Source organism: Tenrec ecaudatus, chromosome 6 (genome assembly GCF_050624435.1).
Source record: "Tenrec ecaudatus isolate mTenEca1 chromosome 6, mTenEca1.hap1, whole genome shotgun sequence".
In the NCBI taxonomy this organism is placed as follows: domain Eukaryota; kingdom Metazoa; phylum Chordata; class Mammalia; order Afrosoricida; family Tenrecidae; genus Tenrec; species Tenrec ecaudatus.
In genome coordinates this window covers 135935811-135954484 of record NC_134535.1, presented here as the reverse complement: position 1 = coordinate 135954484, position 18674 = coordinate 135935811, and the positions used below count along the sequence as shown (strand labels likewise).

Here is an 18674-nt window from a genome sequence, read left to right as displayed (position 1 = left end):
TCTTAAAAAAAAAAAAAAAGAAGTTAAAAGTAGAATATGCTCTTAAAGGATTTAATAAATCAGCGGGCCAAGGACAAATCTAAATCATTTGGAATTTATTTTGGCAACTAGTGTATGGAAAGGATAGAAACAGATGAGTCTCTAGATGCTTAGCCAGTCCCAGCACCATTCGATGAAGAATCTGCCCCCTTGCTTTGAAATACATCTGATGTATTTGTTAGATATTTTAATATGTAGTTTGTTGTATTGAAGATATAATTTTGCATGTATATGTGGGTGTATTTTCTTGAACTTGTTGCCACCTTGGCACAGGTTTTTAAGGGCATGGGGTCACTAGGAGTCAGGGGGTTTTGCTTTTTGGGTTTGGGGTTTTCTTCTCTTGGCTGAAGAAAACTTGCGAGGACCTAGTGCCTTTGTTGGTAGAGCTTAGGCACCCTGGAGGGTTCATCTGTCCCCTGGCTATGAGCTCCCTCCCTCCTGGACATTGTCAAGACCTCTGCATTGGCCACTCCCCAAAGAAAGCTGTGTAAATTCATCTGAGCAGTTGAAGGGCGGGTGGGCAGGGGTGACTAGAAAAGCCTGTTGGTTTAAAGGATGAATACTGGTGTCTGCTGCAACATTCAAGGTTTCGAGCACCGTGTCCAGGGCTTGGAGACTGAGCTCTTAGGGGAGACTGTGAGAAGACCTCTGTACTAAAGCTCCTTAGAGTGGGTGTATTCATTGGCCCGATCCAGTAGGGCCCCGAGGGTGGGGGCCTGGGTGACTGAACGTTGTGTTATAGATAGGTCTGTCACAGCTAGAGAGCTTCATGCCTGATAATGTGATGAGGGCCAGGGCCCAACCGATGAAATGTTAGGTTTTAAGGGGAAGCCCTCACCCCTTAACTAAGACCAACTTAGGATGTTTATTAATAACTCATTTGAATATGATGCTCTGACCAGAGCCATGGGGCTGGGTGGCAGAACTGCGGAGTCCATCTTTCTCTTAGAACTGGGGGTGGGTGGGTGGCTTCCCAGCAAGCAGTTGAAATGTTGCATCCAGCACATTCCAGCCTGGTCACTGGGACAAAGGCGCCTCAGAGCTACCCCTGCCCCTTCTCAGGCTCAATCTGGCCTGAGCACCCTGCCCCAGAGAGTCTTCCAGAAGGATCCTGCTACCTCATCTGGGCTTGTCCTCATGAGCCGCTCCAATGTCCTGCCCACAGCTGCCCCTGGTCAGAAGAAGACGGCCGAGACTAGCAATGGGACGTCCAGCCTCTTAATGCGGTCCTTCACCATTGACGACTTTGAGATTGGCCGGCCGCTGGGCAAGGGCAAGTTTGGAAACGTGTACTTGGCCCGGGAGAAGAAAAGCCAGTTCATCGTGGCGCTCAAGGTGCTCTTCAAGTCGCAGATAGAGAAAGAGAGCGTGGAGCACCAGCTGCGCAGGGAGATTGAAATCCAGGCCCATCTGCAGCACCCCAACATCCTGCGTCTCTACAACTATTTCTATGACCGGCGGAGGGTCTACCTGATTCTGGAGTACGCCCCGCGCGGGGAGCTCTACAAGGAACTGCAGAAGAGCCGCACTTTTGACGAGCAGCGAACAGCCACGATCATGGAGGAGCTGGCAGATGCCTTGTTATACTGCCACGGGAAGAAGGTGATCCACAGGGACATCAAGCCCGAGAATCTGCTCTTGGGGCTCCGGGGAGAGCTCAAGATTGCTGACTTCGGCTGGTCGGTGCACGCCTCCTCCTTGAGGAGGAAGACGATGTGTGGCACCCTGGACTACCTGCCCCCCGAAATGATAGAAGGGCGCACGCACAATGAGAAGGTGGACCTCTGGTGCATCGGTGTCCTTTGCTATGAGCTACTCGTGGGAAACCCGCCCTTCGAGAGCGCTTCCCACAACGAGACATACCGTCGGATCATCAAGGTGGACCTGAAGTTCCCCCCCTCTGTGCCCACCGGAGCCCAAGACCTCATCTCCAAGCTGCTCAAACATAATCCTTCAGAAAGGCTGCCCTTGGTCCAGGTCTCAGCCCACCCTTGGGTGCGAGCCAACTCTAGGAGGGTGCTGCCTCCGTCTGCTCGTCAGTCTGCCTCCTGAGTTGTCGGTCATTTACTCAGTGTCTTTGTGTGTCCATTTATATGTGTGGATGTGGGTCTGGGTGGGGCCCCGGGCGGGGAGGGACTGTCCTTGGCCTGTTGCTTTTTGTTTATTTAATAAAGTCAATCCCTTTTTTACACTGGTGTGTGCAGATGTCCATAGGTACAGAAAGCTGTCCCCTCTGGGAGAGAGGTGGGGTGCCCACCTAGGGTCCCAGGAATCCATCCCTGGCCCCGGTAACATGCTTAACAGCTCCTAGCCACGCTCCCTCCAAGCTCCTGTGTCTGGCTCTGACAGCCTGGGGCCTGGCAGACTGAGGAAGCTCTCAGTCCCAGCCTTGAACATCACACCAGCCATCTCAGCACCTTCTCTTCCATCTTGTTCTCTCTGGATCATTTGACTTCCAGTCTTTCCCACCCCTGCTTCATCCCCTGCCCCTTTGCCAACCTAGGAAAGAGTGAACAGTGCTAGTCTCTGGGATGAATTGAAGCAGGGGTGATGGGGGCAGCCTTGTCTGGTTCCTGACTTAGATTTTATTGTTAAGTATGATGTTTGCTAGATTGGTTTGGCTTTTAATCGCAAAATATACATAACATAGAATGTGCCACTTTCACGTGGCATAAACATGCAACTGTCACCACTCTTTGTTCCCAAAATAGTCATCTTCCCAAAGCGAAACTGCGGCCATTAACCAAGAACTCCCAGTCCCCATCCCCCTAATCTTCCTGTCTCTCGGCAGATATTGAAGTGGGAATCATACCATATTTCTCCTTTTGTATTTGCCTGTTTTACTCGGCATAATATTTCCCAGGTTTCTCCATGCGGTTTGAAATCACTGTTTGGATCTCACTCACTGCCGTTGACTTGATTCTGACTCAGTGATCCTATAGGGGAGGGTAGCACTGTCCCATTGGCTTTCGGAGACCCGAGACCTTTACAGGAGTAGGCGGCTTCATCCTGCCCTTTTATGTGCTTCAGGAGGGCCTGTCCGATTCCTCATTTGCTGAAGGTTTTTATTTTGTAAATAATGACTTTGTATCATAAATGGATGTTGACGTTCATGTAATACTTTTTCTACATGTATTGCTTCTTTAATCATTTGTACATCAATAAATCTTATCCCAGGTTTAAAAAAAAAAAAAAAAAAGGGAGGGTGGAAAAAGGTCTGGGTAGCCGGGGGAACAGGGCACTAACCCACACAGGGGGAGAGTGTTGATTGTGTCTTCACAGGGAAAGAGGGACCAGACTTCCACCCGGAGCTCCAAGACAAGAATGCAACATGCTGACATGAAGCACGGAACCGATAGAGAGGCCTGAGGGGCCTGTCACATTACCAACTAAGTGGACAGCACCACCCTCCCCCCAAGAAGAATTCACTTCAGAGGACAGCACTGACGCTACAGCTCAGGAACAGGGGAAGAGGACTGGTCTGGTCAGAGCACACAGGAGCCAATGAGGGGGTGGTGGGGTGGGGGGAGAGTGAAGCACATCCTGGCTCACCAAGCCATGAGGACAATGTTCCTGCTCAGAACAGCAATGCACAGAGATGACCACAGGGCCAACCCCACCATGGAACATAGCATTCCTCATTGACCCATAGTACCATGGGGACAACACTAGAGACACACGGCAGGAATGGTGCCTGCCATGAGCTCACCACACTGAAGCCAGCCTCTGGGGGCATGCAGCAGAGCAGCGCGGGGAGCAGAGCAATGAAGTCCCCAGGGATAGAGGCAATACCAGGGCGTGGCACCCCATCAGACTTGACTGGAAAGCACCCGTGAAGGAAAACGAACAGACCCTGAACTATTCATATATTTATGTGTGTATGTATGTGTTGTTGTTGTTGTAGCTATTGTTTTACTTTCTGTTGTTGCTTCATTGTACTCAGTCTTGTGATGATACAAAGCATGTGTACTTGGAAGGGATAGGCGGAATAAACAAGCCAGAAGAGAGAACAATGGATGACAGTTCTGGGGGGACATGGGGGTGGAGGATGTAGGGGAAAGGAAGAAGGTGTTAACAGGCCCAGGGACAAGAGAATAACAAGTGATCCAAAATCAGTGTCAAGGAGAGTATGGGAGATCTGGCAGGGCTGAATCAAGGGCAGTGTAACCGAGAGGAATTCCTAAAACCTAAATGAAGGTAGAACATGATAGTGGGACAAGAGGAAAGTACAAAGAGATAGAGGAAAGAACTAGGAGGCAAAGGGTAGTCATAGAGATTTAAATACAGGAATATTAAGATGTAAATATATTTATAAATGACGAGGGGGAAATATCTATGTACATATATTTATAGATTATTAAGAAAACAGATGGACCATGGGCCCATCCACAAATACTCCTTCAACACAAGAACACTTTATTCTAAAAATTCGGCAGTCTTATATGCTCACCTGCCTAGCATGATCTCTGAAGATAATGGGTGCACAAACAAGTGTGGTGAAGAAAGCTGATGGTGCCCTGCTACCAAAAGATATAGTACTTGAAGTCGCTGAAGACAATGGGTGCACCAGCAACTGTGGTGAAGAAAGCTGAGGGTGCCTGGCTACCAAAAGGTATAGCACCTGAAGTCTTAAAGACCTGAAGATAAACAAGCAGCCATCTAGCTGAGAGACAACAAAACCCACATGGAAGAAGCACACCAGCCTGTCCCAACTCAATTGCTGAGGACAAAGAGGGTGCATAAGCAAAAGTTGTGAAGAAAGCTGCTAGTACCCGGCTATCAAATGATATATCATCTGGGGTCTTAAAGGCTCGAAGACAATCAGGCAGTCTTCTAGCTAAGAAACAACAAAGCCCACACGGAAGAAGCACGCCAGCCTACTTCAACACGAACGCTGAAGACAAAGCAGGTGCACAGGCAAATGCGGTGAAGAAAGCTGATGGTGCCCAGTGTCAAAATATATAGAATCTGGGGGCCCATAGGCTGGAAGGTAAACAAAGGGCCATCTTACTGAGAAACAACAAAGCCCACATGGAAGATGCACACCAGCCTGTGAGATGACAAGTTGTTGAAGGGATCAGGTATCAGTCATCAAAAGCATTGAGAATGAGGGGGAGTGCAGAGTGGGGACCCAGGGCACATCTGGGGGAAATTGGACATCCCCTTGCAGAAGAGCTGTGGGGAGGTGATGAGCCAGTCAGAGTACAGTGTAGTAATGATAAAATATACAATTTTCTTCTAGTTCTCAAATGCTTCCTTCCCCCCACTATCATGATCCCAATTCTACCTTATATATCTGGCTAGATCGGAGGATGTACACTGGCACAGATAGGAACTGGAAATACAGGGAATCCAGGACAGATGAACCCCTCAGGACCAGTTGTGAGAGTGGCGATATCGGGAGGGTGGAGGGAATGTGAGGGAGAAAGGGGGAACAGATGGCAAGGTCTACATATAACCTCCTCTCTGGAGGACAGACAGTGGAGAAGTGGGTGAAGGAGATGTTGGATGGTGTTAGATATGGCAAAATAATAATTTATAGATTATAAAGTGTTCAGGGGGAGGAGGGGAGCTGGGGGCGGGAACAAGGAGCTGGTACCAAGGGCTCAAGTAGAAAGCAGGAGTTTTGAGAATGGTGATGGGAACATATGTACGAATGTGCTGGACACAAATGATGTATGCGCAGATTGTGAAAAGAGTTGTATGAGGCCCTAATAAAATGAGGTTTTTTACAAAAAGGAAGAGCCTGAGGGTGGTGGATTGACACAGTGGCTGAAGCCATGGACTCCAACATAGCAACAGTTGTGAGGGTGTTGCAGGCCCAGGCAGGGTTTCATTTTGTTGGACATAAGGTTGCTATGAACGGGAATGAATTTGACAGCACCTAATGCCGACATCAACACAGCTGGAACCTCAGACACTGAGAGAGACTCCAGGTCTATCTTAACTCTGCTGGAGCTTCTTGAACGAGGTAGGCAAGTGATACACCATGAACTCGCTGGGGAAAATGTTGAAAATCAGAACGCTAGCCACCTTCTTTCTTCTTCTTGTTTACACATGAGCCACTTGGAGCCACGCTGATAGACACCAGAGCCCTGGAGATGTGTCCACTGCCATTGAATTTATAAGACCCACTGGCCTGTGATCTTCCTGGATTCTGCATCACTGTATGTGGCTGTGTGGGTCTGAAAAGGGATTGATGGACTAGTATCGGGTTTATGGACTAATATCAGACTTGTGGACTTGATCTGGAGGGCTGGGATGTTTTCTTAAGATACACTTACCCTTTGATATGAACATCGTTCTCATCCATGTGTCAGTGCCCCTGGATGTTTTTCCTCTAGTCAACCCAGCCTAACGCAGTCACTATAGGCTGAAATATTCAAAGGATTTTCTTCTATGAATTTTTTAAATCTGGGGCTTCCTTGGGCCGAATCTGCAGACTAATTATACAAGAGGCTGAAGTGTTCAGGAGTGGAGTGTATCATCACTGCCTTCTCGGTAGCATGTACATTCTCTATACCGTAGACATCCATTTTAGCCTGTCTTTGCTTGCGGAAAAGGAGCCCTGGTGGTGAAGTGGTTTTGTGTTGGGCTGCAATCCACATGGTTGGCAGTTTGAAACCATCAGCAGGTCTGTGGGTCAAGGACTGGGCTTTCTGCTCCTGTAAACAGTTACAATCTGGGAAACCCGCAGTGGGGGGGGGGGATCACTATGAGTCAACCAATTTGGGTTTGTTTGCTGATGGTGGTGCCATCTTGTCCTCTAATGGCTCCCACAAATTGTGTGGAAACCAGCAGCTGCAGAGGCAATTCACATGGTTTCTGCTTGGAAATAGATCCTTGGGACCTCTAACCTTGATGAGCATGTTTTCCCAAACCCATGGCGACCTCAAGGTTCCTGGGGGTTCTTGTGCTAGGAAACCATTCCATCAAGGATGTAGGCCATTTCAAGGTGAAGTTCTCTAACTGTATTCTATTCAGTCATTCTTGTTCCTCTATCTTGGTCTCTTCTGGAATAGGTGACATTTACAAGGGCACTCCCTGACTTGAGGCTCACTTGGTTACAGCTCTCTACCAATCCATGCTGGACCAACAGACTAGTGAACTACCCACTCCACATCTGAAGCCTCCGGATCCTCTGCTTCTTGGGGACCAAGTGCTCAACTTCTATGAGCTTCCCATGAGTTCTATTTTACCTAAAAGTGTCTCGATGGCCTTGCGAACCCAGGAAGTTCATAATCAGGGCCCACTGCAGCAGGAAGGGTACTTTCTAGGTTCAAAGGAATGGCATTCCCCCTGAGGTTCCCAGGATATAATTTGTTCATTGGAAAATTGCTTGTTTTCAAAATACTGAGAGAAAAATGGAAACAAATGAAAAGCACCCACAGTGAGAGAGAATTCCAGCAGGTTTTATTCCCTCCTTCTTTCCAGATGAAAAGGGTGGACACGGGAAGAGGTAAGTCAGCTATGGGGGTCCTTCTTCTTGTCTAGCTGTTGGCCTCCATTCTTAGCTTGTTACTGAAAGGTCGGAGACGAAGGCGCAGAAGGAGACAAGGCTCGGTGGGGAGTGAGAACTAGAGAGAGACTTTATTCAGGCGAGGGAAAGCTCCCAGACGGGTCCTGTAACCCAACGAGTTAGGTCAGGGAAGTTGCACCTGGCAGTGAGGCAGTGGGACATATGTAGGGCTTGAGCAAAGGACGTATGTGCTGATAAGAGGGAGGGAGGCCTCCCAGTGCTGCAGTTGCAGGGTCTGAGTCAGGGTGTGCTCTGTGAGTAAATCATCCTGGAACCCTGAGGGAAGGAGCGGTACAGACCCGGCCCAGAGAGATAAGCTCCTTGGAACCCTGGAGGCAGGGACTGCACAGTGCAGCTCTGGCCTGGAGGGAGGAATGTGGCCCGCACAGTCCAGCAGGCTATCTTTCGGGAGAGTTGGGGGAAGTGGCTGCGTGGTCCAGACCCGGCCCCAACAGTTACTTTATAATTCTTTTCTAAAAGTTATATAACTCAGGGGTGGGGGAGAAACTGTACACCTCTTTGGGGTGTTACAAGATGATGTTGAAAACCTGCTAATCATTTTTACCCCCAGAAAGGACCAGGCCAGAGCCCTTTTTAGTAATTGTTAAAGCATTGTCTAAACCGGATATTCTCACTACAAAAGAAAGAACACAAAAGGAAATATCATTTTAAGTTGAGGAAAGTGCAATTTTTCTTTTAATTTCTGCTTCTGACTCTTTACTGAGGGCTGACAACTTTCAAAAAGGGTGCATGGATCATTTATTTTAACGGTTTGTGTGCATGTGCTTGTATGGCACATGAGTGTGGTTAGAGACACTGACGTGTTTCAAGTGATGCATGATCAAGAAGGGGCATCGCCATGAGCAGAACAAATAAGGAGAATTCACATATGGAGGCTGCTCATCTAACAACATGTCAATCCTGACTCCGGGAATATCTTCTTATAGTTTAAGATAATGTGCAGAAAATCCGAAGAGAAAAATGTAGTAGCCCCAGTGTATTGGACAGGGTTCTCTAGAGAGACAAACCAGATTGCTAGTAATTATATATAAATATATTTATAAAGATAGATATATAATTCAAGAAATGAACCGTTAAATAATATACAGATAGATAATACAAGAAATTAACAGTTAAATTATAAAGCAGTGAGACACTAGCAGTCCTTCAAGTTTTGAGAGCTGCCAGGTGCCAGTCCCCCTCTGTAGAGAGAGCTGGGCTATATATACCCAGGCAGCAAACAGCAAGGCAGGTCCCCAACTGTCATCAACTGTCAGTCTCCAGCTCCAGAGATGAACATTCCAATCGCGTGGGCTTAAAAGGGACCTCAACTTACAGCGACACAGTCCACAGGCTAGGCATCCCACAGGTAGTGTACCCCTTTAAACTGAGGCACAGAACAAGCAAGGTGAGGCTCACCGAGCCATTTATCCCTCTGCCCTTCAGTTAATCCTACTTGTGTTTATCGGCCAGGCTGGCACAATAAACTATAGCACCCAGATATGAATGGGCCCTTAAACATTAAAAAATAATTATTAAAAAATAATAATTATGAATCACCTTTGATAAAAAAAATTAGGTGATCATTTTTAATTTCACCTTCTAGGTTACCTACTTTTTTTAAACTCATTTTATTAGGGGCTCATACAACTCTTATCACAATCCATACATACATACATCAATTGTGTAAAGCACATTTGTACATTCACTGCCCTCATCATGCTCAAAACATTTGCTCTCCACCTAAGCCTCTCCAGGTTATCTACTTTCTTATCAAAAATAATTGCTCATTGTTAATGTTTAAGAAAACATTCTTCTCTTAGGCTAGCAAATTTTCTCTTCAGAATCTGGGACTTTATTATGTTTACTTAATGGGATATTGCTTTAACCTTGGCCCCTCCCACATTCCCTCTCACAGCAGTTGACCTACCCAGGGATTAAGACCTTTGGCTGCTCATAGCACTGGGGAAAACAAAGAATACAGGCTGTGCTTAGCCAGAACAGTGACCAAAAATGGATCTCAAACAACGGTGTGTAAAGTTAAATGATGGCCACTTCATTCCCATCCTGGGATTTGGCACCTATGCACCCAAAGAGGTAAGCACAGAGACGGAGCAATTGAGGGTGTGGGTGAAGGCGAGAGGGAGCAGACCTGGTTGTCATAACCCATTTGTATGTGATTCTTGGGGACTCACTGAGACCTCAATTTCACCAGGCTACAGCTAATCCATAGATAATTATGTGAGAAAGTTATCAGGCTTCCCTCCATGCTTTGGGGTCTGGGGTGGGACCACCTACTGGGTATCTGGGTTTCTGTCTGCTTTCGACATGTTTGTCAGAATAGTTGATTTTCCTCATCTGTCAGAGATGGTCTGACAGCTGCGTTGCATTGAGACTGACTGACTGATTCGAAGCATATTTCCTCCTCCCTGTGATACATAATGCAGAGCAGTCTTTGGGGTCAGAGGACCCCAGGGAAATGAATGTTTGGAGAGAGATGCAATTTAGCTGCTGAGCACCAGGCAATAGATGAAGTGCCTGGCCAGAGCTGAGTTCCCCTCGTCTGTCTCTCATTTGCTAAACATCTCATTCTAAAAGGAAATATGATGTCATTTTAGGGGAAATATTACATACATTCTTAGAAGGCTACGTCTTGAATGTGTTGGGCCTTGCTAATGTACCTTAGATTTGAAAGAAATAGGTAGACTTTATCCCTTTCCAAATGAGGTCGGTAGACTAGAGCAAGGAATCTCCATCCCAACATGGCAGAAGACCTAGCTGTGTGACAAAGGACCAGTGGCTCGAATTTTGGGTCTTCCTTTTTTCATCTGTTACCCGAAAGGAAATATTCTGGAAACATTATGAAAAACAGGTGACAGCTCCCAATAAAACAGAACAAAAACAGTGATCTATGAGTAGATAGACATGAAGTAGTCTTGGATAGAGAGTAGATGAATGGACAGAATGAAGGCTGGATGGATGTGAGATAGTATACACACACACACACATATAGCTTTGAGATTATTTATATATATACAAACATATACATATATCTCAGAGAATACTTTTACATATGTATTTACCTTGGCTACAAACATACTTATGAATGTGGTTGAACATACAAGGGTAAAGTTATGAAAACATCTTAGACACAGCCTTTAGACAGTGAGTCTCTGGGGCCTCAGGGACACTAAGATCAATTGGCATATCACAATAGTTGTGAGGATGGTGCTGGGCTAGGGAGTGTTTCATTCCAATGTGCAAATGTCCCTATGAGATGGAACTGATTCAGTGGCACTTAACAACAACAGTCCACAAAAGCAATGTTCCCATCCTATTGAGATTAGTCATAACTGGGATCTTAAAGGAGCCATCTAAGGTACAACTACTGTTCTACTGTCCAGAGAAAGGAAAATGATGAAAACAGAAGAAGCATCCAAAAAATTAGTCCAATGAACTAATGGACCATGGTAACACCAGTCTACATGACCCTGGGGCCAGAAGAACTAAATGGTGCCTGTGTGATCACTACCAACTCTTCTGAAAAGGATCATGTTGGGAAAGGAAAGACTGGGAGCAAAATGTGGAGCACAACTCAACATCAAAAAGAGAACAAGTTTACTGGTCAAATAAAGACTGGTGGAGCCGCATAAGACTATGATCCTTAAAACACTCCATATCAGGAACTGAACTTACGCAGTTCACCCAGAGAATGGACCAGATGATTACTATTGAAAGATGCCATCAAATCGGTTCCAATTCATAGTGACCTTATGTCATAGTGACCTTATGTCATAGTGACCTTATGGCCACCCAGTCTCCTCAATCCTCACCATTATTCTTATGTTTGAGCAATCAGTGCACCCACTGTGTCACCCCAAAGGTTTCCTCGTTGTCACTGCTCTACTATTTATCAAGCATGATTTCCTTCACCAGGAACTGATCTCTCTTCACTACACGTCCAAAGTACACACATTAAAGTTTTTTCATCCTTAGGAGAATTCTGTCTGCACTTTGCCCAAGACAGATTTGTTTGCTCTTTTTGTAGTCCATGGTAATTTCAATATTCTTAGCCACTACCATAATTCTAACGCATCTGTTCTTCATAGGTTTTATTCAGTGTCCAATTTTCACATGTAGATGAGGTCATTGAAAATACCACAGCTTGGCTTAGGCACACTTTAGCTCATAAAGTAACATCCTTGCTTTCCCACACTTTAAGAAGTCTTGTGAAGCAGATTCACCCAATGCAATGTGTCATTTGCTCTCTTAACTGCTGGTTTTTAAGGTGAACTGGACTATGGGATGAACAATAGCAATGGTGAGGTATATATACCTTAGCATCATCAGTCATTTAACATCACAAGGCCAGCATTTACCGAAGGACAAAGTTCAGAAGGGTTAGGAATGAAGGAGAAATGGAACCAGGAAACACAAGTAGGTAGTGATATTGGGCTATGACCATAAATGACGAGAGAAAATGCATATGAATTGTTGAACATAAAGCTGATCTGCCCTGTAAAACCTTCACCCAATTCACAGTATAACTTGTCGTTACAGCACTTTAAAAAATTAGTACCAGGGGCTAATCAAAGGTAATATTAACAGAACATCATTATGTCCCAGAGGGATGAGCTATAAGACTCTGTACCATAAATTAATGAAGAGGTTTTGAAAGGGATCCAGAGGCAGATAAAAAAGCAAAAAGAATGGGTTTGGGGCTCCCATTAAATCCTAGCACAACTTAAAAGCAATTAGTTCTTAGATCACAGCCCTGCTCAATAGTCACCCTCAGGAAGGGAACACAGAAGATATGGCTGCTATAGCAAAGTGTGGTGAAGAAATTAGATGGTGCCCTGCTATCAGACAAAATAGTGTTTGGGATCTTAAAAGCTTGTCTCCCAACAAGCAGCCATCTAGGTGAGATGTCAAGTAAGCCCACATGGAATAAAGCACGCCATCATCAGTCACCAAATGATTATAAAGCCTATAACCCGAAGTCAAAGGAGGGACTAGCATCAGAGCCTAAATTGTGAGAATCTGACTTGCAGAAGGCTATGGATGGCAGTGGGACCCCAAGATACATTTGTGAGAATGACATAGGAAATAAGCCTCCTGTGATCTCCCTCTGTGCTTAATAGAGGGATGGGAGCAAAGTGGTTCCTAAAAAGAGTGTATTGAAAAGCTGAGTATAGAAGGTCAAAGGGCTACACTTGACTTAAAACCTAGTCACTTGATTCCCTCCTCTGATGCATGCTGGACCTGATCTGGTTTTCATATTTTCTGTACTTTGATTTTTGTTTGTTTTATTTGTTTGTCCATATTAGGGTGTATCTCAGATGTGTTATTTCATTGGGGTCACCCTCTTGAATTTGTGTTATTTTTTTCTCTTTTTTGATATATGAAATGCAGGATTGATGAACATATAGGGTCAGCAAGTAGAAAAAGGGACTTTTTTGTGGGGGTGGGGATACAGAGGTGAGGCAGGGGGTAAAAGGGAGTTAATGTCAGAGAGCCCAATAAGAAAAAGAGTGTTTGGAAACTGATTGTGGTAGCAATTGTGTAATACTGTTTGATGGGGTGGAAATATGGAATGATATATGTATTGACTAACAACTTAAAACCCTTTTAAATATCATGGTTAAAAAAACAGTTGTTGCTTTTTAAAAGTTAGTCCTGAGGCTTCCTATTAGATAATATCCTTATACTGGTACAGTTAAAGAAGGAGCAGGGCTGGGCAACACTAGAGGGCTGTAAGGAGTGAATCGCTAATTTCTGGTGAGTAGGTTGTGGTTGGAAGAGAGTAAAAGTTTTCCATTCCCATAAAGAGCTATACACATGTAGAATCTATTGGATTAGAAATCGTTTTATTGTGTCTATCTTTGCCAAAATTGAAGAAAATACTAGAATAACAATGAATATGGAGGAAAAGAAAATGTTTTATAATTGATTGTGGTAAAGATTGTACAACTCTTCTTGATATGTTGGAACTATTGAATTGTATGATATGTGGATGACATGTCAAAAAAGCTATTGGGGGAAAAAAAAGAAGTTTTAGGCTCAGAAAGATCTCCTTAGCAACTATGACAAAAGGTCCACTAAGAGGCATACACTGCATTTTCTGTCAGGGTGAATCTCAACATAAAGCTAAGCAGGCGACGTTTTTAAAGAAAGAGAACAGTTACCCCTGCAGACAGACTCAGTCTTTCATTGTGGCACAAGCAACTTCTGTGAGCCCTGCTCCTCGTGGCACCGCTGGTTTTCCCTGTCCCCTGAGGCAATCCAAGCAGCCAACCCTCTTACAGAGATAGCTCTGCATGGGCATTTGGGTGCATATATAATCAACACCCAAGCTTAACTTTCTGGTTCTTTCTTTTCTTTCCCCCCTTCCTCCTTTGTACTTGTTTTTCATCTCCAGTTTGCCCCCTGCTTTCCAAGGCCAAAAACAATTTCACAAAATAACACTATCAAGGAGCAGGAACCCCTACCCACAAGATGGTTATATTATCTACTTCAGGCTTTTTTCCTTTTGTTCTAATACAACACCCACGTGATATTTTTGGAGTTCTTCACTAACAGTTCCAATTCCCTCATTCAGTGCAGCCACACGTTCCTGAGAATACTACTCCCCCTGCCGCCACCCCCACCCCCCCACCCTCCACCCTGCAGGCAATAAGAGGCACTCAGATTCTGGCACATCAACCCAAATAAGGGGGTTTTTTGTTTGTTTTTTTTAATCTTCTTGGTGCGTGGACTTGCCCTCATTCACGTTACCATAGCACCAGAAATTAGTGGCTACGCCCCAGTCTTTTGTCCCTTCTCTGTCTGCACATCCACCTATTTTCTTTTTCTGCTATCTCCTTTTCCTCATCAAATATATTTCAGTGAACCAGATTAATTCTGATGGTGCCTCTAAAAATACATTTCCCCATTAATTTTACAAATTCGTCGGTCTATCAATATGGCTGCTTATTATTTCTATCATTATTTTTTTTATTCTCGCTCTTCTTCCTCCACCAACCCCCCTGCCACTTTTTCTACTTACCTGTCTCACTCTCCTTTCTCTGATTCACCACTGTATACTTTTCCACTCCTATTAGACCGTTCCCACATTACCACAAGCCAATACCTCTCTATACAACCAAACAACCCACACACCACTAATAATTATTCCACAAAGCTGAGGAAACATCAGTCAACCACTACATTCAAATAAACAAAAACAAACAACCCAACACTGGGCCGAGGTGGCAGCGGCAGCATTCGTGTGCTCGGGTCTGAATCGCCCAAGGAGGAGGCAGTGGAGGAAGAGGTGGCAGCGGTGGTTAGTCATAGCGGTGGCAGAGGAGGCGATACGAATCAGCTGCGGGCGGAGACATGGCCAACATCGCGGTGCACCGAATCAAGCGGGAGTTCAAGGAAGTGCTGAAGAGCGAGGAGACGAGCAAAAATCAAATTAAAGTAGATCTTGTAGATGAGAATTTTACAGAATTAAGAGGAGAAATAGCAGGACCTCCAGACACACCATATGAAGGAGGAAGATACCAACTAGAGATAAAAATACCAGAAACCTAGCCATTTAATCCCCCTAAGGTCCGGTTTATCACTAAAATATGGCATCCTAATATTAGTTCTGTCACGGGGGCTATTTGTTTGGATATTCTGAAAGATCAATGGGCGGCAGCCATGACTCATCGTACTGTATTATTGTCATTGCAAGCAATGTTGGCAGCTGCAGAATCAGATGATCCACAAGATGCAGTCGTAGCAAATCAGTACAAACAAAATCCTGAAATGTTCAAACAAACAGCTCGACTTTGGGCACATGTGTATGCTGGAGCACCAGTTTCTAGTCTAGAATACACCCCAAAAATAGAAAATCTATGTGCTATGGGCTTTCATAGGAACGCAGTAATAGTGGGCTTGTCTTCAAAATCCTGGGATGTAGAGACTGCAACAGAATTGCTTCTGAGTAACTGAGTAACTGAGAGCTGCTGAGAGTCCCGCGTGCCCCTTCTTGAGGAGCATCGCCATCTGTTATTTTTAGAATTCTGCATAGATTTCTTTTAAACCGACATTCTTGCCTAATGACGTTATCTAGGCACCATTGGAGACACAAAAACAAACAAACAAACAAAAAACCTGCTCTGTAAATAAAGCTAATTAAACATCTGTGTAAATTTAAAAGGGGGAAATACTTTAATTTTTTTCTTACTTGATAGTGTAAAAACTCTTTGAACTAAGCTAAAACCATGGAAAAAAACATGCTACTTTAGCATTTAGCAGTGTACCAAGACTAGCAAGAGTTTGCTTCAGGATTTTGTTGACTATTTAAGATACTATTTTGAGTGTGTCAGGGCCATTCAAATTGTTGGTGGTGCATCACAGCTACCTTAACCGTTTGTAACATGGCTCCTCTGTGCCTGTGAATTTACTTGCATGCTTGTACTTGACTTCTTAGGATGGGTAGCTGCCAAGACGACCACCATTATAAGCACTCGAGAATCTTAGATATGAGATTTATACAGAATTGAAGATGGTGACCTTATTCCGAACTCTTTGTCCTTGCCAACAGACTGGGACATCAACCCCCCATTTCCCAATACCACCCCCAGCTGACACTGTTGGGTGAGGACGTGTGCTGAGGGCAGGGACCCGTGCTCCATTCTTAGGTCCCAGGCTTGGAATGTTTTGTCACAGTGCTTGAAACACTCTTAAAGCTTCCCTGTGTACGTAATAATGTGAAATGGAGCTGCCCCCAAACAGTAAACACTTGATGCTGCAGTATTCCCAGACTTAATGAAACCACAAACCCAGTGTAGTTTACAGTTAATTTGACATCTTTCTGGTTTTTTTTTAACATTTTATTAGGGGCTCATACAACTCTTAACACAATCCATACATATACATTTCTGTCTTTAAAACTGTCTTAGATGAAATTTTCTTTTGAGAATTTGCAAGGATGCAATCAACCGCAGTAGTTTTTTTAGCCTAATTTTGGGCTTTATAGAGATTGCTTTATTGGCTACTTCAAAAATCACTCTTGCTTGCATTTTCCCCATACGGACACATGAAAGCTGTGTTGGTGTTTTTCTGTACATACTTCAAATGCACATAGGAATAGAAGTGTGTTACAAATCTAAAAAAGGAAAACAAACAACCCAAAATTGTCCAAAACCAATGGAGAAGAGACCATGAAACAACCAGACACAGAATTCAGAAAAATGATCATCAGATCCTTTCAAGAGATGTGAGGAGCACTCTTGAGAACATTGGAAGACATTGAAAAACTAAAATCCCTAAACCAAAAGATATTCCAATAGCAATAAATAAATAAGATAATAAAAGTAGGCAACATAGTAAGAAACCTGAAGAATAGAATGAAAACAGAGGAAAATTGAATCACTGATCTTGAAGACAATCACTCTGAGGACAATTGATGAAAGAAACAATCTACAAAAAGTGAAAATCTCAGAAGAAAGCTTGAGAATGATGTGGAACACTATAAAGAGACACAGCTTATATCTCATTGCAAGCAGAAACAAGCAAAAAAATCTTCAGAGAAAACGGTAAAAGAAATCATAGAAGAAAATCTTCCCAACATCACAAAAGAGGAGAAAATAACTGTACAAGGAGAGAATTCTAAATAAGAAAGATCCCCAAAGAAAAACATCATTTCTTATTAGAGTGAAACTATCCATCTTCAAGGAAAAGGAGAGAACCCTGGGCGCAGCTGGAGGAAAAAGGACACCAACAAAGGACAACAGACAAGAAGCAGCTCAGAATTCCCAGCAGAAGCGCTACAGGCCAGAAGACAAAGCAGTGACATACATAAAATTCTGAATGAAAAAAGTTTCCATCCTTGACTCTTTTATTGAGCAAAAGTTATCCTTCAAATACAAGGGAGAAATAAACATGTTTGCAGACAAGGACAAACTAAAGGAATTAATAAAAAGCAAGATAAGCAATTCCAAAAAGTATTCATTGAATCACTGTGGACAGAGACTCAACAGTTGTTCCTATGCTGAGCTCATTGTGGCAGCCACGGTGTCAATCCATCTTGTTGAGGGCTGTCCTCTTTTGCTGCCCCTCTAACTTTACCAACCATGATATCTTTCTCCAGGCATGGGTCTCTCCTGACAGCGTGTCCAAAGTATGTAAGACAAGGCCCTTCCATCGTTGCCCCTAAGGAACAGTCTCTCTGCACTTCTTCCGTGGCAGATCTATCTGTCCTCTTAGCAATCCATTGTCCTTTCAATATTCTTCTCCAGCTCCACAACTCAAACCCAGAACATAGATCCTTCATAAACATATACACAGTCCATGAAAGACCAAAAATTTTAAAAAGCATCAATAAACTGGTCAAAGGGTCAAAAACAGAAATGAACAGCTCTACGCTAATAGTAGGAGACTATAACACACCACTCAGATTATCAGGAAACAAATTCAGCAAAGAAAAAGAAAGAGCTAAACAACACAATAAACCAGCTGGACCTCCTAGACGTATAGCGAGCACTCCACCCAACAACAAAATGCACATTTTCTTCAAACAAACATAATGATAACACATCATACCAAAACCTTTGGGACACAGAAAAGGCAGTTATTAGAGGGCAATTTATAAAACTCATTGTATAACTGAAAAAATAAGAGAAATCCAAACCAAATACCTTAACACAACAATTCCAACAACTAGAATAAGAGCAACAACATAATCCCTGCAACAACAGAAGAAAAATAAACTATAAAAATTAGAGCAGAAATAAATGAACTATAAGAGCGAAGAACTATGGGGAAAATCAACAAGACAAGAAATGTTTGTTGTTGTTTTTTTTTAAGATCAAAAGACCTACTTTACCAAAGAAGGGAGGGCTAGGAGAAAACAAGATGAATGGAAACAAGAAACAATTGAAGAAGCAGAATGAGTGAAGTTACCCTGAAGGAATAAAATGAATGCATTGAATAAAAACTTGTAAATTAAAAAAAGAAATGGATTTTTTGAAACGATTAACAAAATCGACAAACCACTGGCAAACTTAGCAAAGGAAAAGAAAGAAAAGATTTCTAAACTGAGGAAAAAGTTGACATCACAACAAATCCAAATGAAAGAAAAAGA

General features: G+C 43.7%; 3 pseudogenes; all 3 read left to right on the top strand.

Moving 5' to 3' along the window:
- Nucleotides 1-1089: 1089 nt before the first annotated feature.
- LOC142451270 (aurora kinase B pseudogene) lies at nt 1090-2184 on the top strand (annotated as a pseudogene).
- A 7387-nt stretch (nt 2185-9571) lies between these two features.
- LOC142451691 (aldo-keto reductase family 1 member C23-like protein) overlaps nt 9572-18674 on the top strand; it is a 44247-nt pseudogene continuing 35144 nt past the window's right edge.
- On the top strand, nt 14916-15538 carry LOC142451269 (ubiquitin-conjugating enzyme E2 K pseudogene; annotated as a pseudogene).